Consider the following 23,609-nt stretch of genomic DNA (forward strand, 5'->3'; position numbering starts at 1 on the left):
ACAGCGTAAGCTTTAAGAAAAATGTAACTACAAAAGTATAAGCATAAACTATAACATAAATGCATAAACAAACAAATGACAAAAAACTTCACAGCATCTGCTCTCCTTGGTAGCTTAGAATACAATAGACGAGGAAATAAGAATCTGGAATAGAGTTTCCAGTTCAAATTTTGTCTTTCATTTAAGAAGTCACCAGCATAGACTTCCTAGTTGCTATCTATTCATATTGAATTGTTTTGCAGTGGAGAATTCCTAAACAAAATGGCAAATGTTTAATAACATCTCACACATTTCTGTTAGTCTTTTTATGATAAAGACATTAAATGCACTTGAACTGCTCATCTCCTTATACTGACCACCTTCTACACTGTATCCTTTTATCTCATCAGCTCTCCCATTCAAATTTAATCTTAATTCTACTTCCACTAATCTTCATTATTTATATTGTTCCTTCTCTCTCTGTTATGACTCATATTTAATAATCCTGAATATTTTGATGGACTGTTACATAAGGCTCCAGTTTAATATGTCTATCATATAAACATTCAGTGAATAGCTAACATGCTAAAAATGAGATATATTAATAGCAACCCTGCCCAACGTGTCAATGGATTATGCTGATATTGATGTATATTCATTTTTCCCAAGATGAGCTGTATAAACATCCTGTATTCTAACTCCTGCGTGCTGTACACTCTTCATAGCTAAGTATGTTTAGCAGCATTACTGTAAAACAACACTGAAGAGTGACAAAAACATACAATTTTGAAGTATTCTGACAACTAATGTTGAAAAATGAAATTTTAAGTATTGGCATTAAGACAAAATCCCAAAAAGAAAAAATAGGTAATTCTTTTGAAGAATTTGGTGTGTTTGGTTGTTGTAGTTTGTTTGTTTTTAAGTAATCCTATCTTATTACCCTTATCAACATAAGATATTTAGGCAATTTAGTGTTTGTTTTTTTTTTTTTTTTAATCTTGTCAGTAGCTAGCAAGACCTGCTAGTAGGTGTGTAGTGGCCAGCTTTCCTAACAGCCAAAGAAAGGAATCAAACAGCACTGAGACCTGCCAGGCAGTGTCATAGAAAAACCTGGAACTACTTTCTTCTAATAACAGCAATTACAAGCACATTATAGAGGTCTTAATTATTTTCTCAGATATATAGTTCAACTCAAGCTATTTTGCTTGGGCAGTAATTAAGTGAGGTAAATTTTATTCTTAGATTTTAGAATTGCAGGGGGATACTCAACAGACTTTACTATCGTCCTGGGAAGTTCTAATCACAGAACTCTGCTGCACTGGCTTTAAACATTCAAAGAGATTCCTCTGAGAGCAACCCACTGCCAGTTTAATACGACTGCTAACATTTTTATTATAATTTCTATTGCCAGTACAGGATTAGAGTTAACTGTGTCGTGCTCCATTTTAGCCCATTTTTTGACTTTGGTTTTCTCCTTCACTCTTCCTTCACAAACCAAGGCTTATTTAGCAATGCACAATCTCCATTTTAAGTACATCTTTCAGGATTTAAGCTTGAAAGCAGCTCAGCACATAAAGATTAGCACATGAGCAAACCCTACGATCAAGCTGCTAGCTCCACAGCTCTGGTCTTTGACAAATGAATCCACTACAGGAAAAGTCAAGTGACAATCTTCTGAAAGCATTCCTGAAGAAAACAGGAGTGGATGAAGGGTAAGACACACTAAAAAGGAGTTTGTTTATTAACCAGATGTTGTAATACGCTTTCTACTTTTACAGTGCAGTTAGAGTTAATATTTATGAGACACACTTTCAATCAGGTGGTTAATTTCCGCATTCAGACAATCCGACGTGTTTTAATGCAGAGGCATGGCTTCGCTTATGCATCAGAATACCAAGTTCATTTCCTGCGTAGTGGAAGGTAGACAGATGCAGTGCATAGGGTTACCTCTTAAATCATGTTTTCAGGTGTTCTGGCTGATAATGCATGATGCAAAGATTAAAGCATTTTCTGTGAGCTGATTTCCCATGTTTGATAATTAGAGGTTTTGCACTAACCACTAGTTAGGGTGAAATATTTCTGATAAATTTCAGGAACACACAACTCATATAGCTGTCATGTCCTGCTATTACCTGGTTTTTCCCATTTAAGTAGCTGCAAGTGTAGATGCATTTCTTTTTGCAGTAAGTAAATTTACACAATCTGTTTTACAAAATTCTTACATTTGAGGCCTGCTCAGTTCATTAGCTAATATGACCAAGTGAATGTTTTCCAAAAAACAGTCTTCCTTTAAGCTGGATCACAAACATAATAGCAGAACCTTTTTTAATAGAGTAGCAGCAGGCATCCAAGAATAGTGTAATGTGGTCATTCCATTGGATAACAGAAGTTTAATTTGTGAATCAGCTGCAGAATTTGGCCTTAAAAGCAGCAGTTCAGCTCTTAAAAGGCCAACAGAAATCCAAAGTCGATGACATAATATTAGTGACAGTCTTCTTTACTTAAAAGAAAAACCCTGCAAAGTTGGGATGTGCTTATGGATGTTTTTAATCAAATGAAAAGTTCATTACATCCATACAGTTGGTCAGCACGCAAGCCCTACAGCCTACCACCTAAAAAATATAATCTGTCCAAGGGGATTCTATAAAAATATTAAAAAGGCAAGTTTTATTAAGTTATAGCTCCAGATCCTTCCCTTCAGCTTAATTAATTTATAGTTTTACAGGAAAGGACTGGGGCTATGAAAATCTTTGTTAAGCCAGAATTGCAACTTCTGTGTTTTCACAGTCAAGTTTTGTAGATTAATAAGGAGCCCGCCTCAACTGCTCAAGGATTCGTACATTGTACTGAGTCACAGGAATTTAGCTTACTGCACAAATGAGGCGATCCAAGACAGATGGTAGCTATCAGATATATATCCAAGACAGACAATTATGCATATCACATAAAATATATGTATATCATACAAAATTAGAGTCCATCATCTGTGTATCATCTCTGCGTGGACTATGTCTCAACGTAACTGCTGTTAGGCAGCAGCTCCTAATTAGATGTTCTGCACTCATCCCCCTTTCTATAGTTCAGGCCTCATTAACACGATGCTTATGGATGTCAAGAACAACCTTGTTGAGCCTGGTACAATATAAAGACTTAAATAATTGAAGTTCTGTCTGCATCCTCAGAAGAACACTCTCAGAAGAAATCACTGGTTGACAGGAAAGACTCAGATGTGTTAGCATCTTAGCTATCTTTAAACTTTAATTTGTAAGTCTCCAGTTTACACAGCTGCACCCAGTAGACCTAAACCATGTTCCACTTGCTTTGGTTTGGTAAGTTTCTGAATATCTACTAGCAGACCAACTTTTTGAACTCAGTTACATTATGCATTAATCCTTTTATAATTCCACATAACTAACAGTAATACATTTAGTTACCTCTTTGGTTGAGATTTTATGTTTTAGCTGCATTTTCAGTGTTTATTATTAAACACTAAGTACATTTGCTGCTGTGTTGAATATTCCTTAGTGCAACTGTGGTTCAGAAGGAAGGAAACCTCATTGGGACCGTATATAAGTGCAGTTAACATTAATTCCACTCTGTTGCTTTATTCCCTTACCAAAAGTAATATGTAGAAACATGGTAATTTAGATATTTAAATTAGCTGCAATTGAGCTGAAGACTGTTTTCTTTAACACGACCCATGAAAAACCTAAACAGACTACTGAATTTTGGAGCTGCACAAGCTTTATGATGCTTTCATTCCAAATCTCCCAGACTGGCATTTCTAGTGCACAAAGTTAACCTCTCAGGGAGTTGAAAAACTTAGTAAAATATCCCACAGAATTTCCACTTACATAACCAATCCATGGTTTCCAGGAAAGTTCAAGTAAGTAAACCTGGCAAGCTCACCATGTTATAAACAGCTCTGTCTGTACTTCACATGTATTTGTGAGTGGAGCATTTAGGGAAAAAATAAAGCAGAAGAAAATTGACGTGTTCAACTCATTAACAGGATTTGTTTCAAGAACTGAGTAAGCTGGTGAAGGTATTAACAGGTGCTTTCCAAAGCACAGTCACCATTTCAAAACATTCAAGGGGCCAACACTAAAATTTTAGCATATAATTCTAATCAAGCTCTGTGATGGCCTTAGAAATTTATGACCTGCTTAAAAATCTACTGAGAATGAGAAATCCTAATCTTGTCATCTCTCCCAACCCCAGGAAGCACGAACACAAGGTGGGGCAAAAGAATATGGAGCAGTGCCCCTTTTCCTGAACTTATGGAAGGTGTATTTGTGGTGTAAGGTGCTCTGACTCCAAAGGGGGATGAAGCATTAGGTAAGCACCTGTAGAATATTAAGAAAAAGGATGTCTGTCTTTGGTGTTTGTCAAATACCTAGGACCAGCTACTGGCAAATGTAGAAAAATCACATGCAACACAAAAATTTCTTAAAGAAAATTTTGTCTTGCACCAGTGTCTCATGCACGAGTTTTGCTAGTGGCCTCTTGTGAAACATTTTGCTTGTTCCTTGGTTGCTACCACAGACAGACTGCAAGTACAAAGTAAATGAAAGCACAGTACAACTCCAACAACTTTACAGGGGCAACTGGCAGGCAGAATTTGCGTTGGAACACCCTCGTTCTTCATAGTACTGCAACCATTTTGTAATCCCCTTTTCAGGGAAGGTACTATAGACATTTTGAAATGTCAGGTTCCTCCATGCTACATAAAAGAAAGAAACTGAAGTGTGCACAGAGGGAGAAGGGAACAACAGAAAGACCAGATTAACACAACATTGAACATACAAACCGTAGAAGATAACACATGCAAAAGCTTCAAATAGAGCACAGCCGCATGGAAAGGTACTTCCCTACCTATCACACAGAGCTTAATTTCACAGCGTTCATCTCTGTGTGGCTACACCCCAGGGAACAGTGTTGGCATGGTAACTGCAGGCTCTACGGCTGTCTTTCTTCTCCTATTAGCAGTCACACATGGATTTTGTTAGCTTCAAATTCACATAAATTCAGAATGATAGCACTGTTTATTTGGGGCAAAAAAGGAGAGGATAGGGTTTGTCTGGAAACAAAAGCAACTCTGCAGGAGGAAGATACATAACACAGCTTAGATTAAACTAAATAAATAAATAAATCATGAAAAGTTACATGTGGCCATACTCCTCAAAATAATGTCAAAAGAAAGTATCAAAAATTCTGTCAGTCTGACAACAGTCACATTAAGGACAGAATTTCAGTTTTACTTGGGTGACTTCACTATCCATTTTAGTAGAAAAGCAGAAGATCAGGCAAAATTACAAAAAGACTTTTAAAGATCTACAAGTACACTTAAAAAATTCTTTGTGTAAAATGAAGAGGCTTTTCAAATAAGTTTGACCCTTAAGTGACTTTAATAGCCATTGTATTTGTAGATGAAACATTATGTACAGGACAAAAATGTATGCCCATCAATTTTAATATTTTTAAAACAGAGTGCGTCAAACCATGCTCCCACTATTTTATCACAGAAGAGTTTGCAGACTAACGAAACATGACATATTAGAAGATTATCAGAAAGAAAGGCCTGGAAATCACAATGCATACAGCTTAACCTTATCCATAACAGTCTGAAGGGTTCCCCCAATGACTGACTGCCAGTGCTGTCCTTTTCTACTCTCCACTTGTACCACATGCACCAACTTGACCCAGTGGCCCATGCTGTGTAAGAAACAATGTAAGAATTCACGAGACAATGCCCGCAGAGAACACGCTGCAGGAATGGTAAGGGGCTGCAATACATCCTTGTGGCAAGCATCAAGTGAATCAGGTAATCTTGTCAATCCAAAGGTTTATATAACTGTAATTTATACATGCCAGGATTTATTCAGTAGTTCAAAAATATGCTGACTAAAATTACTCTCTAGGCGTTCCAGGCATCTATAAGACATGAAGCCTCTTTGCACCACCCTGTAGTAATACCCCCACCTCTTCTTGCAGAAGCAAATGGAGAACATGGCTCTGACACCTTCTGGAAATTTCTGTCACCGTGAGTTAGATGTGCTGTCACAGCAGTATCTCAACTACAGTTTGTTCTGCCAAAGTGTATCTCATTCTCCAAATGATGATGTAAGAAACAGAGCAATAACAGATTCTCTTTCTTTTTTAAAAGTCAAATCTATTTCAAAAGCATTTTATCCGTTTCTTTCATATTGCAGTCTAGGCGACCATTAATCACATCTCAGCTTCATTCTTTCCCAGCTCCTTACATCAAAAAAACAAAACAAAAAAACACGAACTATGGAAAGTAATATAATTAAAAGAAGTATCTTGGCCTTGGCTGCCTTTAAGATCTCTCCCAGTTCTCATTGCTTCCACTTTACCTCCCCCATTCTCTAAAATGTTATGCAGCAGTAAAATTGATCTCCCCCAGATCATTCTGGGTGCTTTGGCCAATACCACTGGGGACAAGTGGATGTGGATATACCTCCTTGTTTAGGTTCACCCAACATAACAATTGCTCTCTGACAAAGGAGAAGCCATAATGTCTGGTTATTCATACTGCTATGTGCCTAATATTTGCAGAAACAGTATTTATTGCAGGTGAGGGAGGGGGAGGGCTGGGTCTGGAGTTTTCATGCTATAATACTGTTACTTTACTGGTCAATTTTATAAAACTCAAAGAAAATGCAACCAATTGTAAACCAATGGTAAAGCAGTTGAAGTATTATACTTCCTGTCCACTAGAACAATGCATACTTTAAAACAAACAATTCTCCCCTGCCCAAAGAAAACCTGCTAAGACGGAGGGGGACACTATCTGCGTTTCAAAGCAGCATTTATGAGAGGAACAACTGAAGTGGCTCAGTGCAACAAATACACTTCTACTGGCAGGAAAAAAAAATGCAAACTTATTCTGATTAGTACCTACAATCCCCACTTTCCTCAAGAGCCCAATTCGCACTAGTGAAGGTTTTTGTCAACATACTGATTCAGCAGGTATGGCCAAAAGCCAGCTAGGAACCCAACCTACTATTTAAGAGCTTTTCTTCCTGATTGAACAATAAGGTCCTTCACCTCCACTTCAGCTCAGTTCAGCTTCACAAGCCTCGCTCTGCAGGACTCCACTGTTTCTCCTAGTGTAAAAGTCCAGGCTTGTTCAGTGTGGGTTAAGCAATACTTGTGACTCACTGGTACTGAGTTCTGCATGGCAGCTTTGGAACAAATTTAACTTCTAAAAAATGTAACCTCTTATACAGGCATTGGGAATGAAAAACAAATTAGAATTACTTTCCCACAAAGTTTAAGTGTTCACTCGCTTCCATAGCTACTGTAGTCACACATGAGGAGTAATAAGATAAATCTGAAAATCAGTGTTAATAAAAAATACACAATGGCAAGTGAGCATGAATCATAAATAAGATACAATTTCTTCAAATTCACTTTGGAACAGTCACTGAAACATCTGAACGACAGAATGTCAAGTAAGTACAGAATCCATGTTTCAATGCAATATGATCCATAAACTTCCAAAAACTACTATAAAAAAAAATCAAAACTTGTTCAGGCATATTCACCAGCTTTTTACCCATGCTAAGATTCTGACTAACAGCATACAACTGTCCTCTTGTTATATAGGAAGCCTGGGACCAGTCAAGTAATGAAGCTTGTACTACATAGCCACATACTTAAAGAATTCAAAACAAAGATCCTGTTCTGCATATCACTGGTTCTGTTACCTGCATTGCTTTTTTTTTTTTTTTTTTCATTCCTCTGAATCATTAGAAAATCCAGATATTTCTACCACATGTAGTGAACTGGACAGCATGTTCTCATCTTTCTCATATAAAACCATTTCTTTCTATAACTAATAAAAAAACTAATCTCTGAAACAGTAACTTTACCTCATTTTTAAGATGAAATACCCTTGTACCCTTCTCAAACTAAATCCTTACTGTTGATATTCAGGAAGTGCTCAAATTACATAAAAGTAGATATAGAGAAAATACCAAATAGAAGACCTAACTTCTCTGGAAGTTTCTTATCCAAATTACAGTTAGAGCAGTTTGATCATCACACTGAGATTTCACTGCAAATGACTGGATGTAATCATACAATGCCATGCGCTATTTATAAGCATTTCTGGTCTTTACATGAAAAGATTTTTTTTCATATAAATGCTTGTCTTTACTGTCTAAATTAATATGACCCAAATCATTCCATAGAGCCCTTTACAACATGTTATTTCATAGCATGACCTAATCATATGCTATATCAAAATAAGATTTAGTAAAGGCAGTACAGGAAATAAAGGAAATAGGATTACACTAATTCAAACACTGAATAAAGAATGGAATGACTGTCTTAATTCAGGCAATTTGAATTATTAATGAACTGTTTGCATCTGTAGAGATTTGCTCTATTAGAAAGATTTCCTCAACCATCTGGATCAGGAAATTGGAAACAACTTCAGAAAGGTCAAATGCAACAAGCTGGAAAGGGCTGCTCTTTTCCAGAACTTATTTCTGTGCCTCAAGCAAAGTTATCAGGAAGCCCATCCTCACAAGCGGGTAACAAAGGGCCAAAGCAAAAAGAGTGGGATACTGAGATAGGTAAACACACCGTTCCGAAATTATTCTCAAATACCTTGGTGATACGGCAATTCTGGCATTGAAACACCATTGCAGCAGAGTGACAGGCACAATGTCAGATGTGCAACTGGTTCAAAACTGTTCCTCTGTCTCTTCTTCCCCTCTTTACTAACAGTTACCTTCTGGTTTACCTTTTTACTTCTGTAGCAGAGACGGGAAGGAACTGGAAAGAGAGAACATTCCTATTCCCAGCCTCACGATTGGCAGTACTCTTCCTGTCCTCCCAGAAAATAACAGAACAGAGATGGCACGAATATGAAGTCACTGTGGGGAACCTTGCATTCAGCAAGGAAGTGGAAGAAGGAGGATACAGAATTGCAGAAAAAACTTGTTGAGAGGGGAGCTCTAGATTGGTTTAGTCTAACACCCACACACAACCACTGCTCAAAGCAAGGACAATTTTCAGCAGGTTGCTCAGGGCCTTCTTCAGTTGAAGCTTTGAATATCCCCCATGCATGGAGATGCCTGAACTTCTCTGGACTCCTGCTCCATGTATTTGATCACCCTCACGGTGGAAAGTAATTCCATTCTAATTTAATTCTCAGCAAACTACTTGGTTTTATTTTCAAATGTGAATGCACTGTATTTATCTATAGGAACTTCAAGTTTATCAAAATAAAATGTATTTTCCAACAAAGGAAATGGAGTATACTTATTTACTACATCAGCTCCATAAAGCATATCATGCAGTACCGTGTCTGTCTGTAATCACCCATAACTAAACTGTCAGAGCAAGAAAATAAGTCCTGTTTTCCCAGGCCGTCTTCCTTTCTACTTCAGAGGGGGGTGTTTGCTGTAAAAGTTGATAGGCCATAACAGTTTTAGTCAGCCTATTGACTGCTTCAAGAACAGAGAGAACGCTTTTCACTCATGAGCAAATGTTGAATTCACTTGTTTATTCTCAAACCAGAGAATTCTAAGATAGATCATCTTAGATGTGAAATCCCTCAGAATTAAAAATATCTCATTTACATATCTGTAGACCTTCAGGCTTACAATAATAATCTGATTTGTTCCTGTACCTAACAAATTCTACTTAAAGAACAGCAATGTCTATGTCTAAATTTGACTGAGACTTCCCATGAGAAATTTGTTGTTGTTATTACTGCTAACATGGCTAAAAGAAACCACCAGTCCCTCACATTAGGTATTTTATCCCTTTAATCTTGCTTAATTACATATTTTATTAAGTCTTTTAGTTATTTTTTGTCATCTCTGTACATGCCGCTCTTTGGTAATTTGCCAGTCTTTACAGATAGTTACTTTCACTTCGAGAAATGCTCTCCTGCCTTCTAATGTCGCACTTCCCTTTCAATTGGAACACAATATCCAAATTTTACTTTTTTTTTTTTTTTTTAATTACAATGGGGAACATAACCCCCTTCTACTAAGCCAATAACTGTTTCAGAGATTCAGGTAAAGAAATAGAGGAGATCTCTTCAGGATTCAAAATGCCGGTTTTGCAGCCTTAATATCAAGATGGCACTTAGGACCGGAGGTTATAACTCTTCCTGACAGTGTATCAGATGCTCTCAGAAAAAATATGGGTAACTGCCATAGACACAACAGAGTATACTGTAAATAAGAACAAACAGCGAATCTAGCACCATATTTAAAAGAAATCCAATAACAAGCTTCAGAATTTGACATAGAAAACTTATTAAATATCTTCTGCATACATGCTCCATCAGTAGTTCTAACATTTGATGCCTTTTCATCACACAGCCTCAGAAGGGATGCATATAATCAGAAAATGCTGCCACTGATACCAGTTGGTAAACATACATCAGATGCACTGTAAGAGACTTTTACTACCTTCTGTACTGGAAAAAAATAATCGTCAATTTTTATGATGTTTTAAAGTCAGCTGGCTAACTTTACACGGATAATTTTCCCATCCATACTGTAAAAGCCTATTATAGCTACAGAATCCTGCACATTGAAGCACTGCAGCTTCTAAAGCTACGTAAACAGAAATCTTGCAAATAAGACAATTCCAAGATAAAGAGGCAGATGGTATTAGCAGTCTAGCAGCACTGAGGCTCTCAGTAACCACTTCCCTAATAGAGTTCCCCCACTTCTCAACATAATCCAGTTCATCTTCTAAGTATCTATTAAATGGCATTGCAATGCTCAGCATGCTCTTAGCAAATCTTCTCTATCACATCAAGCACAGTATTCCCAGCAGTAATCAGAAGTTATGTTTCAGTTCTGGATTCGCCAGCACATTTGTCATACAAAATGCTGCCTTACATTTTGCTGATGAGTTACAACAGCTAAATAAATTGCATTACATTTCTTTTGTACTTTCATCACTGCCATTCATTGCTGTCATGACTGAGACATTTCACACTTCCCAGGTACAATATTCTTAAAACAAACAAACCTCACAAACTAAACCAACACCAAACAAAAACCACATTTTAACCAACAATACATTTCCCTTGCTATCATGACCTACTTACTACCCTTTCACAAATTCTAGCGATGCCTGCTGAAGAGGAAATATAAAAAAAACACAACAGATTTTTGCTGGTAAAGAACAATAAAACAAACATGGTATTTTCAGCATTGTTATTTATCTTTGCTAAACAAAACATCAGAGAGGTATGTGGTAAAGTAGAGTCATTAAATTAGTTTTCAGTAACCAGTTAATCATGGGTTTTACTTTATATTAATGCATCAGTCTTGATGTTTACCTCTATGGTTTTGTTCTTCCACCAAGTTCTACAAATCCTAGAAGGAATTACTAAGTACTGCATGCACATTCCTTAGTAATCATGGCTTTACAATGACTATTTCCAAAACAAAATTTGCTCTAATTACTTTAGTAACTCATTGTAAAAAAAGAAAAGGGGGGGGAGTGAGAGGGGGAAGGGATAAGCAAAATGGAATGAACAGCAAGTTAAACACTTAGCAGAAACTCCTGTCTAACACCCTCCACGTGGTTCCACAGCACCCTTTACTGAATACTGGATGCCTTACAGTCACCGCTTGAATTGTATAACTGAACATACAGTGAAGAAGTGATAAGACAAAACAATGACTGCTTTCTTGCGTCTCTGAACTACTTCATTCTGAAGCAGGCAGCCAGAAAGACAGACATACTGTTCTCTTATAATTTTTCAGAGACACTGATTCAACTTTTTGTATGAGCATATAGAAAAAAGTTAACTGCAGCTGCATCTGAAATCTGCAGGTATCAGTAGAACACACAAACTTCCCAGAGGCTTCCAAATATTAATTTATTTACAATATTAATACCCTTTGCTTCCAAAGTTTACATTATATGAATATCTGTAATAGATGTTTAATGTCCTACAACACATCAGAAGTTTCAGGCTTTTTTTTTTTTTTTTTTTAAATTAAAGAATATCCATTTTGTCCTCCTGCATTCAGTAGCCAGCTATGGCTATTTTCCAGCATTGGGCTCAGCACCCTCTTCTGTCAGCAGCTGTGTTCAGCACATGGTATAATCGTGACACTGGTGGAAAACCTGCAGATAATTACTGCAGTTTTGCAGAGAGATCTTGACTGTAACCAGTTCCTGCTGTACTGATGGAGTCAGAGTACATGCAACTCTCAATGAACACTGATTACATCAAAACCAGAATCTTCCTAGGGGTACCAAGGAACACCATATACCGGCTTCCCTGGACTGAAGAATGTGGCTCCTAATGAGCAACGTAAGAAGTTTCCTACATTATTCTATTAATGTCTATAGAAAACAAAGCTGAACTCTCACATCAAGTCCTGCATCCATACATTTATGATTGTAACATCTGATACCAACATGTCAAAGATAAGAACAGTTCTCTAGTCAAGGATCAGCGGGGAAGGAAAAATCATATATAATGATCTACTGCTAACACTGACTTTTATCTTACAAATACTCATCTCCACTTCAGTAGGTCATATGCACAAACCTTTGTAAACAGAGCTGTAAACAGCTTTCTTGAAAACAAAAACAAAACAGGAAAAAGTCTTCCTGGCAGCCTACTTTTATTTTGCAGCTACCATAAACATTCCAGAACACCTTCCGTTATCAAATGCTTGAGAAGATTTAAAAAACAAATCAAAATCAAATGACAATCTCAACCCTAATACTTCGGTATTTCCTGGAAAAAAAAAAACCAAGCAAACATAAATATGCTGTTGGTCCCCCAAAACAATAAATTTCAGACTCTAATTGGTACTGCATATTCAACCTAATGCTCTACAAACTATTTCAAATGAAAAACTTGTATAATTTAATACCAAACAACAAGAACTTTGTGTATTTTCCAATAAACATTGCTTTCCAATTTTAAAGATCTATCTGCAAATCATTATGCAGCAACTTTTTCTCCTCAGTGGGATTCAACAACAGATTAGCAGCAGTTGAAAACCTCAGATTTGTACCCTGTGGTTAGTAAAGGAAAAAGACCTGCTGGTTGCTAATATTTTGGTCAAACCTGACTTTAAAGAAAATAAGAAGCTTGGAACTACTAACTGTGATTTAAGTACCATTCTACATAAGACAAGTTCAATCTCTGTAATAGAAGGACAAATTTTTGATGACAGGTTCTAGAATCATTCTAAGGCTTTCTGCAGTGGAACAGTGGTACATACAGAAGTCATGCTGATAATCGCTGCGGCCGTTTGTGAACCTGGTTCACATACAAGCGAGTCTGATCTCCTGCTGCCTTCTCTAGCAATTACATTTGGCTTTGTATGAGCAATACCTGCAAGTACAATTTTACAGCATGACTGTGAGTATGGCTGAGCTGCTTATTTTTACTTGAACCCACAATGTCTGAGAGTTCTTGAGAGATTAAAACAAAAATCCCATACACTCAAATGTTATATTCCGCAAAACTATATTTTACAAACAAAAATTGTAAGCCTACTGTGAGGATCCCTGGAAAGCTCTCTGGAAAACTTCAACGCAAAGAAAAAGAAAGCAACCTAGTGGTAATCTACTCCAAGAATATAAAGGAAATTTACATGCTAAATTGATTACGTTGTTTACAGAAATGTCTAGAAATTGCTTTAATCTTTTTCCACATTTTCTGGAAACTAGCTTCAAACTTCTCTCCCTTTCATGCTAATAAAGGGAAAAATAGTAGCACTATGTTATTATAGTCCTAAAAGCATTATCACAGCCCTTCATTGAGAAGACTGGATTTCCTTTCCAGGTTTTATTTCAGAAGGGATCAGACTTGTCCAGAGACCGATCCCCATTACGTACCCTGTACTCTCTGGTGAAAGTGCCTCCAGGCCCCCCATAAGCACCCTATTCAGGACAAGGTGTGCCTCTAAGTCCAGTTTTTTCTTTTCTGTGTGCCTGGTTGTGTGCAGCTGCTGGGACTCAACACTGATGTAAGATCAGGTTTTGGCCTCCGAGTTTGCTGTTTGGACCATTTTGATCTCTGTCCCCTTGGAAAGCACCTCATCAAACTGTGAAGTCTTTGCGACATATCCTGTCTTTAGCACATCCATAAATGGCTTCATGAAAGTTATCAGGAATTATACTGGCCCAGCAGCAGCTAGAAAGTACCAGGTAAAGAACAGTATGAACTATAAGAGAAATGAAATGCAAAAAAAATCATTATAAAAAGACAGCATTTTCCAAAAGAAGTAGAACATGCATATCCCTTCCCCCCTCCAAAAAAAAAAAAAAAAACACACACCATACTGCACTACTAGATTCAAAAGACAGTCTGTACTAAATAAAGCACAAAAAAGTGATGCAAGAAAGATGAGAGAATTCTCCACATAAGTGACAGGAGAGCTAAAACATGCAGTGTAAAGCCTGTGGGTAAGAGATCTGCTTCCCCCTCCCCACTTTGTGTCTTGCTATTGCTCAGACAGAACTGCTTGCTGACATCCCTAGATTGATGTCTAGATTCTAGTTCTGTCTGTGCCTCTTGCTCACAGCCCTCTCTGAGATTTCGGCACGTCATTTTCCCCTCCCCTTCCCTCTGCTTTGCCATGTATTCTTACAAATCTGAACAGAAAAGAGAATTTTGGGGAGCAGGCACCACCTTCTTGTTTTTTTCTACAATACATGGCCAAAATTACTAGACTATAAAGATCTTAATGCTAACAGAATGTCCAGGATCAAGTATTTGGCACCGTTCAGTATTACTGTGGACACTGATCTCACTTTTGTCATGAATACAGTCATCTGGAAATACATCTGGGTTTACTTCTGCAAAAAGCTATGTATGAAATTGTTTTCCTAGGTCAATAATAAGCTCAAAATAGTGAAACATTTTCCTCAAAAGTGAAAAATCTTCAAGTGAACACCCTTCAAATCTTAATCTTGTTTCAAAATCATTTGCTTAGTTTTAAATAATTGTAGGTTGATTTTATGATACTTTCTCTTCTCCAGAAAATAATTTAAAAATTAATTTTCAATAAAAACATAAATGTTTCATTTTGAAAATACAAAAGTGCTAAGTTACATTCATTTTTGTTCAAAACTCTTTTTTCTTAAGTAGGTAGAGTAAGAGAAAACAATTCTATTCGGAAATATATTTTGTTTTCAATTACTCCATTTTTGACATACAAGAACTATGCAGAAAAATTCACCAGGAAGGCCTATTTTCTGTCTGCAGTATTGTTCAGTAGGAACTGATGATGATTCACCATTTGCATACTCAGATCTTTAATTTACAGAGATTTCAGACTCTTCAGGAAAAAAAATAAGAACTGGATTTAGGAAGAAATAGTAATTGTTACTTTTCTCAACTGACACTCAACTAAACAAAGGCTAGGAAGACAGCTATAAAGTACCTGGTCATTATCAGCAGGTGAACAGTCAAATATTTGGACCAATAGATCTAGTCGGGATTTATACTTCAAACATACAATTAGCCATACAATCACATTTTTATTCCACATGGATATTGACTACATTGTTTTAACTGTTATCACTGGTTTGTACAGCGTGGAAGTTCCTTGCATATTCAACTTACCTTAGTAAGCAATAATAAATTTAATTTCTTTAAAGATGTATAGGCTATGCAGTCCACTTATTACTTGGTATTATTACAGCTGCCAGCCCCTTGGATTAGTACTAAACAGTTATCGCATCATCATTTTTATGGATGGGAACTCCGGTTGTACTGTCCATGTGTCGAGCCACCTCCGTGAAACAGTGATTGTAGCATACTAATGAGCCACATTACTGCTGGCAGTTCTCAGAATTTGATTATTCAGAACCATTCACCTTCATTTAGGTTGAGCAAGAGGACTGTTCAGCACCAACTCTGTTCAGAAGATACTGCACCCCCCTGAATTGAGTAACCTAATTTACTTCACATATCCCACACTTGAATTATTCAGTTAAAAAAGCTTAACTCATTTTCAGATTAAGCAAAGAACTGACCCCCAAATAGGTTTCACCACACATTAACATGTCAAAGGCCTTATTCCCTTCTCTATACTCATAGGGTCACGGAGAATTCAGGTTGGAAGGGACCTCACATGCTCTGCAGTCCAATCTCCTGTACAATGTAGTGTCAGCCATGAGGTCAGACCAGGTTACCCAGGGCTTTATCTAGTCTCAAGTTCTTCTTTCATTAATGAAAACAAGGATAAACACAAGTGTATTTAGCCCATGTAGCCACTCTGAGCTAGCACAGTAGAAGCAAATCCCAGTACCAGGAGTGTTGTGCAGAGAAATCTGAGCTGGATCCACATGACCCAGGTTCATTCAGAAAGACTGCTGTGGGCTGAGCTGATTAGTTTCAATTCACAATGAAATGACTACATTCCTGCTGGAGCAGAAAACTAGGAAGCATGCACTGTCCTTTGGCATTTGCTCCCCGTCCTTTGAGCGAGGGCTGCCAAGAAAAGTACTTATCTTTTTTTTTTGTTGGTGGTGTTGCTGTTCTGTTTTTTGTTTTTTAATTACAAACAAGATGAAAGTACAATTTCTTTAAAAAAAAAAAAAAACAGTTAATCAAGCCTGCTTCCAAGGCCAGTTCTTAATGCACTGTTACATTGAAAAACCAGGAAAAGGAGCAAAAAAAAAAAAAAAAAAAAAAAGACCTAAATAAGATGTAGATTACTGACTGATGTTTCAAACTTTAACTTTCTTTCAGTCCTCCCTGTTTCTGCATAAATAAGATTACTATTTCCTAACCTGATTGATATCACTCAAAATGACTTAGGAATAAGTAATAACGTAGCAATTCCTTATTTTTTTTTGAATAAAAGTTATGAGTACTTGTGAGTTAAACTACTACACGGTGCGAATTTGCTAACTATAGTATACAGATTAACTTGGAATGAGCATCTTTTACAAGGACAATTACCAGGTAAATAAACTTGTTGTAACTGCTCATAATGGAGGCATCCAAATTGCCCATATCTATTTAAATATGCAACAATATTCAAATGTCTCACTCAATTTCATTTTTATACACTGTTCCAGCTACATAATTTTAAGTAACTCATCAAAAAGTTATCTTTATTAAATAAAAGGTGATAAAAGAATCATAAAAATTGAATCTGTTCTTTAAGCAGTCTATGTGTAAAACATCAAAGTATACAATCTTTTTCTCCCTATAGGTCAAAAGATATTAGATTTCCTTAAACAGATGTAGAAGCAAACTCTGATGTGTATAAGACAAATAATAGTGATGCTGATAGAGAACCAGCAAACATACAGGATTTTGCCAGTAGTGAATAAATTCAGTGGCTAAAGTTGCAGAAGATAGGGAAAGGTCTTTAAGCTTCTTGCTGCAGTTCACAAAATTAAAATCTAAGCAATCCAGAGAGAGAATAAGAGAAGTTTATATTCAAATCTTTCTGGCTGTTCAGATTTAGTCTCCTGTTAAAGCTCTATTCAGCACCTTTCAAAGGCAAACAATGGGCTTTATAAAATAAGACAGCAAGTCTCTGATAAAAATAGAGCTAACTTTGTGTTGAACCAATGAAGACTATTAAGTGTCTTTTTAATGAATGAAAGCATAAAAAAATTCTACTTAAAATGTAAGAATTCACAGTTATCAGTCAATAAATATTAATAGATATTTATAGAGAAAGCATTTCTTAGCTTTCTATTTTAAATTGGTTCATATGTCTGACTGAAATAATCCAACTGTATATTACATGTTAAAATAACAAAGTTCTCCTGTATATAATTTTTAGTTGACTGCCCATTTTACAGAGAAAAAATTATAAAAAGTTACATAATAAAGCACCCATGCTAAATAGTTCCCTCCTGTTTGTACCAAGTCTGAGCAACCAACTTCCACCTAACAGCAAAACAAGAGAATCCAACAACTCTGAACCATATAGTTCAGAAGCTACAGCTAAGGAATTGTTTCAGTGCAGCTACTACTTCAGCCTACTGTCTGAAGTAAAACTGGCCTCTGAACTTTCTCTGCAGCATTGTTTTAGCCAGAGGCAGAGGAAGGAAGAAACAGCAAAGAAGTAGTGCATCAGCTGCCTATCAAGGACTGAGCACTCACCTCTGTCTTTAATTTCAATTTCTGATTACTTTTTAAGACATCTACATGCATTCCATCACTTCAAATTAAAAAACTTATTACCATGTTATTAGTCAGTCTTTTTCCCATTTAAAGGAGCCTCACACGACTTCCATCAGTATTAATGAATGCAAGAACAATAGATGTTACTACTGTTATATCTCTTCAGTGGTCAGTTCTTGGTCCACTTCTGAGAAGAAACTCACGAAGAAAATTAGGCAGTTTCTGCTCAAGCTTACTATTACAGTGGCTTCCACCCAATTACCAACCACACAAACAGAAGTCAGACATTCAAGATTCTTGAACAGCTTCCTTATAGGATCACTGAACTTGATTAAAAACTCATATTCACACTGCAAAACACATATTCATAAATGTGATAAAGATGGGAGGGAAGAATTGAGATGTAACAAATGCTCAAACTTTAGTCCTATTTTTTCAGTAAAGGCAAACCTTTGTGATTACAATATGTGCACAATGAACATACATCCCATGTTCTTTCACTGAAGTAACACGACTCATGGGCTATATTTTACTTTTCTGTAACCAGTAAGATCACTTTAGAGAAAATGAAGAGACAATACACTAAAGAATGATGTCTGCAAGTATATAGCATGTACAAAAATGCGTATAGGTATATAACATGCTCATACAAACAAAGCAAGAAGCAGAAGAAACTTCAGCCTGAGAAACCAGACTTCTGACACTCCCCAGGTCCTTCAGCAGGATGCGTGCCAGACAATAACATTAAGCTTTGTATACTCTAAGAGAAATTGTTCCACCCCAACACAGAACTTCAAGTAAGATTGTATATTATACACATGAGGCTAAGTAGTGCAAGATGTACTATATTTTCCATGACCAAAACCTTAAATATTTTTACCTGCACCTTCAAGCATAGTTTTCTTTCTATATGAAATTCATTTGGGACTGTACATCTTTTTTCCTCCTCTTACAAGCAATGATACTAAAGTCACTTCCTTTAGCACACAGAAGTGCCCCAGATTTCACCATTCAGTGGCTTTGAATTCTAATATACACCATAAATTCATGCAAGGAAAACTATGACAAGAATCCAAAATTATGGAATTACGTAATTGTGAAAATAAATTTATTTGATTCCATTCTCCCAGACCTAAATCTACCAGCTGAAATCAGAATATAAGTAGAAAGGAACAGTCTGAGAACACAGTCTGGAATTACAGATTCCCTTCTTTCTCAGAAGCCTTTATTGATGCAACATGCATAAGGGTTGAGACTGCCTTGGAAGCACTGGGCAGAAGCAATACCATCTCTGTAAGGGAGGCACTCCTTTCCCTCTCATTACATTTTGTTATTCTAATTTTGTGAATCTTTTATGAGGCCATGCCACTCTCATAGTAAAACAGATGTAAGCACATTAGTCAAGGTATCAATTGAATATAAATTGAGAAACATGGGAAAGTGGTCCCCTTATTTTCCTTAAATTAGTTCCCCTTAGTTTAGAGACCAAGCTGCATAACTTATTATTCATATATTATTGCAATGACATGTATTAGTGCATAACATATAGATATGCTCTCCTTACATCGTTCAGGCACCAATTATACAATTTAATTCAGAGAGAGAGACTGTACAGAAGTCCAATCTAACATGCAGTTATTACTGTGCTATGCCTAAAAGATTTGAAATGCTTTATAGCTTTTGTAAAACGGTCAAAACCACTCAACTCACCAAACAACAACAAAAAGGCAATTTCTGCATTTTACTCGTAGAAACAGAAGGTAAAGAAGGAGCTCTCTAGCTCTCTCACAGTTTCTATGGATGCAATTAGTATCTCAAGGCAGCTACCAAATTTGCTCAGTCCCAAATAAGCCCGTTAAGTCTTAAAACCTAATACAATAATATTTAAATTCAGTATTTTATGCTCCTCAAAAGGCTAAATTAACATAAACTGGGACTGAAGTTTATTATTAACAGCCACAATAAACTTGAAAAGATAGATGCCTTGGCAATAAAAGAAGTATATTTTTGTTAAGTAACTCGCTAAGCTGTGGTAAAAAAATTTACAGCACTGAAAAGAGGAGTGCCTTTTGACTTCACAATAGACTTGGGAGGAGAGGCGGTACCCTCTTGCTGTATAGCACCCTAGGGTTTATACAAACCTAAAACAGAGTATAAAAATCCCTTCGAGGTCATGCATTTCAAACCCGTGATAATAAATAGATAAAGTTTAGCCAGATTGCTTATCATTTTAGTTCCAAACACCTCAAATTTTATAGATGAAAGCTTTAATTTAGACCTTAAGTAGTATTTAAAGGAAAACAGGTATACCTCCAATTCATGAGTGAATTGCTAATACTGAGAGGCAGTGATTCTTTCATTTTAAAATCAACTCCAGTCTTGATTATTCATACTCTAATAGTTGGATTACAGCAGTAGAATGAAAAACAGACACTACCAGACCAACACAACATGTAGACTAGATTTAAATAAAATCTGAAATGCCAGAAAAATCAAACTGAAGGGTTTAGAAGTCTCATGTACCACAAGCCAGTAACTGGAATGAAATGGTGATATTGCCTTCCAATTCAGAGAGAACTCAAAAAATCCTCTCTCTACAGCTTGGATGTCTGCAAATGACTCTTAAAACTTCAGCCAAAGAAAATATTCTGCCAAACACAGTCTCTCCTACAGACACACAAAAACCATCATAAAACCCAAATACTAACTTAAGGAGCTACTGCAGTAAAGCACATTTTTCTTAACATAGGATCATGCTGGAAATCAGAAGCTACAGAGTGTCTGATTACTAAGTGTCTAAGCAGCAGAATCATTCTTCTAGTGATGTAAAGGACTGAAAAAAAAAAAAATCTCCAGCTTTCTACTCCCCAGCTAATTCTACTAAAAAAATGCAAGACTGACTGATGTTACTTTGCAAACATTCTTTGTGCAGCATATTACTCAGCATTACTCCACATCAAACACCCTCAAGGTTTCCTGAAGACAACAATAACAAAAAAAAATCTACACACAAACACCACAAAAAAAAAAAAAAAAACACATTATGGCCAGCGTGAGCAATCACCTTCCTAATTGAAATGGCTCCAAGCTCAAACAGCATGTAGATACCTTTGAAATAAATTAACTCATGACCAAAAGTTTTCCCCTTAGAAGAAATGACCATGAAGAGAGCTTCACAAGAATGTAAGATACCAAATCTCAGAATGTCTTCAGCAATGCTTGTCGAAAAAAAAAAAAAAAATCTATTAAAGAAACTTTCTTTTCTATTCTGCTGCCTGGCATTGTGCCTAATTACTGTGGTAAAAAAGAAAACTGGATGAAAAATGATCATGCATGGCTTTAACTCTCTGTAAGCTCTTTCTGACTTGAGGATTATATTTACTCTCAACCAACGTCAATTTCTCTGCATAAAAATAGCTAGGATTGCTCAGATGTTACTGAGATATTTTAAGTAACATTTTAATATATTTTATGATGGTAAGACAATAATTAAATTTTATTAATAAAAAAGCAGCAAATCCACAGTTATGCTTTTTATGGAACTATTCCCCTAAGTATCTCCAGTTATTTTAAAATCATTACCTTAAAGTCTCTACCTAAGCAGAATTTCAAGTGGAAATTGAAATGCTTCATATCCAGCTCCCATAGAGTTTGATTCTGACTCAAGAAAACTGATTTAATGGTAAGACAATAACTAATGCTAGCTGGCTTAATTTTAAAATTACGTGTTTGAAATAAAAGACAGAAACTCAAGTCTCTAACCCATACATCCTTCAGTTCTTACTCCTTGGCCTGGAAATATTTTTTTGCCTCCATTCAAAAGACTATCTGCTAATTTGAACGTTTGTTCAGTCAGCTCTGTAACTTAACATTAAGCCCATTTAACAGATGGTTCAAGCTAGGCCCCTACGTACTTTACCTATCAGCATACAGCAAAACAGTGGAAGAAAATGGAAGAAAATAATGCTATAAATCCTACAAGTCCATCTCCAGAATTTAACACTTTAAAGCTTTGCAGATCTCAGTTAAGTCTAAGGGCAGGCAGGAAACCAAGTAACCAAATCTCTGAATTGAAACAGGTAACTTTGACACCACTCTGGCAATTCTTTTTCTTAAAGTGAGGTAACAGTTAACAAAAGATACTTATATTTTTGTTAGAACTTTTGATACAAACTTGAGATATAAGAACAAATTGACAGCTTTACTCAAAGGAATTCACCTTGAGGGTTGTTGCAGCATATCAGCTTGTACTTGTCTCTTGCGTTGCTGGTGAAGAACGATGCATAACAGCAGTTCTGAAATTATGATCGTTCTGTATCCTGTCAGCATTCTGTTTTATTAATTCTGCCAATGAGAAACATACACTAGGTTGTTTTTTTTCCTGACAAGCGGTTGAATGGAGGAAGACAACAAGCTTGAAGACAGCTAAAGAATGTTTTATTGCTTTACAAAACAGGACTCTTACCCTGAGTGCAAATTAGCAGATGGACAACATACCTATCAATTTCAGTAAGTTTAGGACTGTTCCCTAAATCATATTCCTATTACACTGCACAATACTTCACGAGAAGAGGTCAACACTTTTCCTGAACAAATTACACACAACAGACAGTAGCATTACTGCTGCTGTGCCCAGTTCCTAACAGTTAGATATAAAACCAGCAAGGTACCCATCCAGTTATCCAATAGATGTGGATTCTGTTTTCTAGCATGGAAAAGTCTACAGAAGGTACTGTTCTAGTAATGCTGCAAAGCAAGGCAGAAGGGAAGCATGTAAATAAAGACACTCAGAAAAACAAAACTTTGTTTTGCTGTCAGAAGGTAATCATTGTTTTCTCTTCGGCTTGGTAAATATTAGCTATGAGTATTAAAGGTCTTTCATGACAATATTTAACTCCTTATTTGTGGTCCAATCTGATGAGAACACATCATGCCTATTTTCTTTCCTTACTTATAATGACTTATGTATGGAGTATTTTTAGCAAGTATAGCATTTTTAGGATTTACTTTATTTTCTGTTTTGCCCCTCCCCCCCCCCATCCCCCCCCCATCCCAACCCTTAAAGGAAGTCAGCAGTAACTTAAGATTTGCCTTCAACCTGACTGAGGTGTGCACACATCCACAAGCACCATTCATAATGAATGCACTAGGTGGATTTCTCCTTACTCTCAGGTTTCAGGAGCATGACTTTTCCCCCCCGTTGCTAGTTGCTAGCTATAATAGGCTTACATGGATCAGCTGCATTAGTGTTGTGTCCTTGATAAGCTGGGATGCTAGGTAGCTCATCATCTTCTCCTTCCTATCACCCCTTTTCAATACAAGTTGTTCTTGTCTTTTTCAATTTCCTCACCCCTTGCCCTTACACACCTATTGATCTTTTAACATTTCAGGAGACAGCTATAGAATGGGTAGCAGGCTGTTAGTTTTCTTATTGCATCTCCAGAAATTGATGATTGCATTACTGTCTAAATCAAACATAATCAGATACATAATTCTA

The 23,609-nt window shown here is 36.5% G+C and overlaps 1 protein-coding gene across 7 annotated transcripts in view; it reads right to left on the reverse strand.

The window, feature by feature from the left end:
- SMPD3 (sphingomyelin phosphodiesterase 3) overlaps positions 1–23,609 on the reverse strand; it is a 119,769-nt gene that overhangs the window by 64,690 nt on the left and 31,470 nt on the right. The window contains exon 1 of one of the 7 annotated variants that reach the window (XM_067004681.1): positions 22,332–22,346. The exons of the other annotated variants lie outside the window; for them this stretch is intronic. The gene's annotated coding sequence lies outside the window, so the exon portion shown is untranslated. Of the gene's footprint in view, positions 1–22,331; positions 22,347–23,609 lie in introns of those variants that run through there. 7 annotated transcript variants of the gene reach the window in all.

The sequence above is a fragment of the Anser cygnoides genome, chromosome 12 (assembly GCF_040182565.1).
Source record: "Anser cygnoides isolate HZ-2024a breed goose chromosome 12, Taihu_goose_T2T_genome, whole genome shotgun sequence".
Taxonomy (NCBI): Eukaryota; Metazoa; Chordata; class Aves; order Anseriformes; family Anatidae; genus Anser; species Anser cygnoides.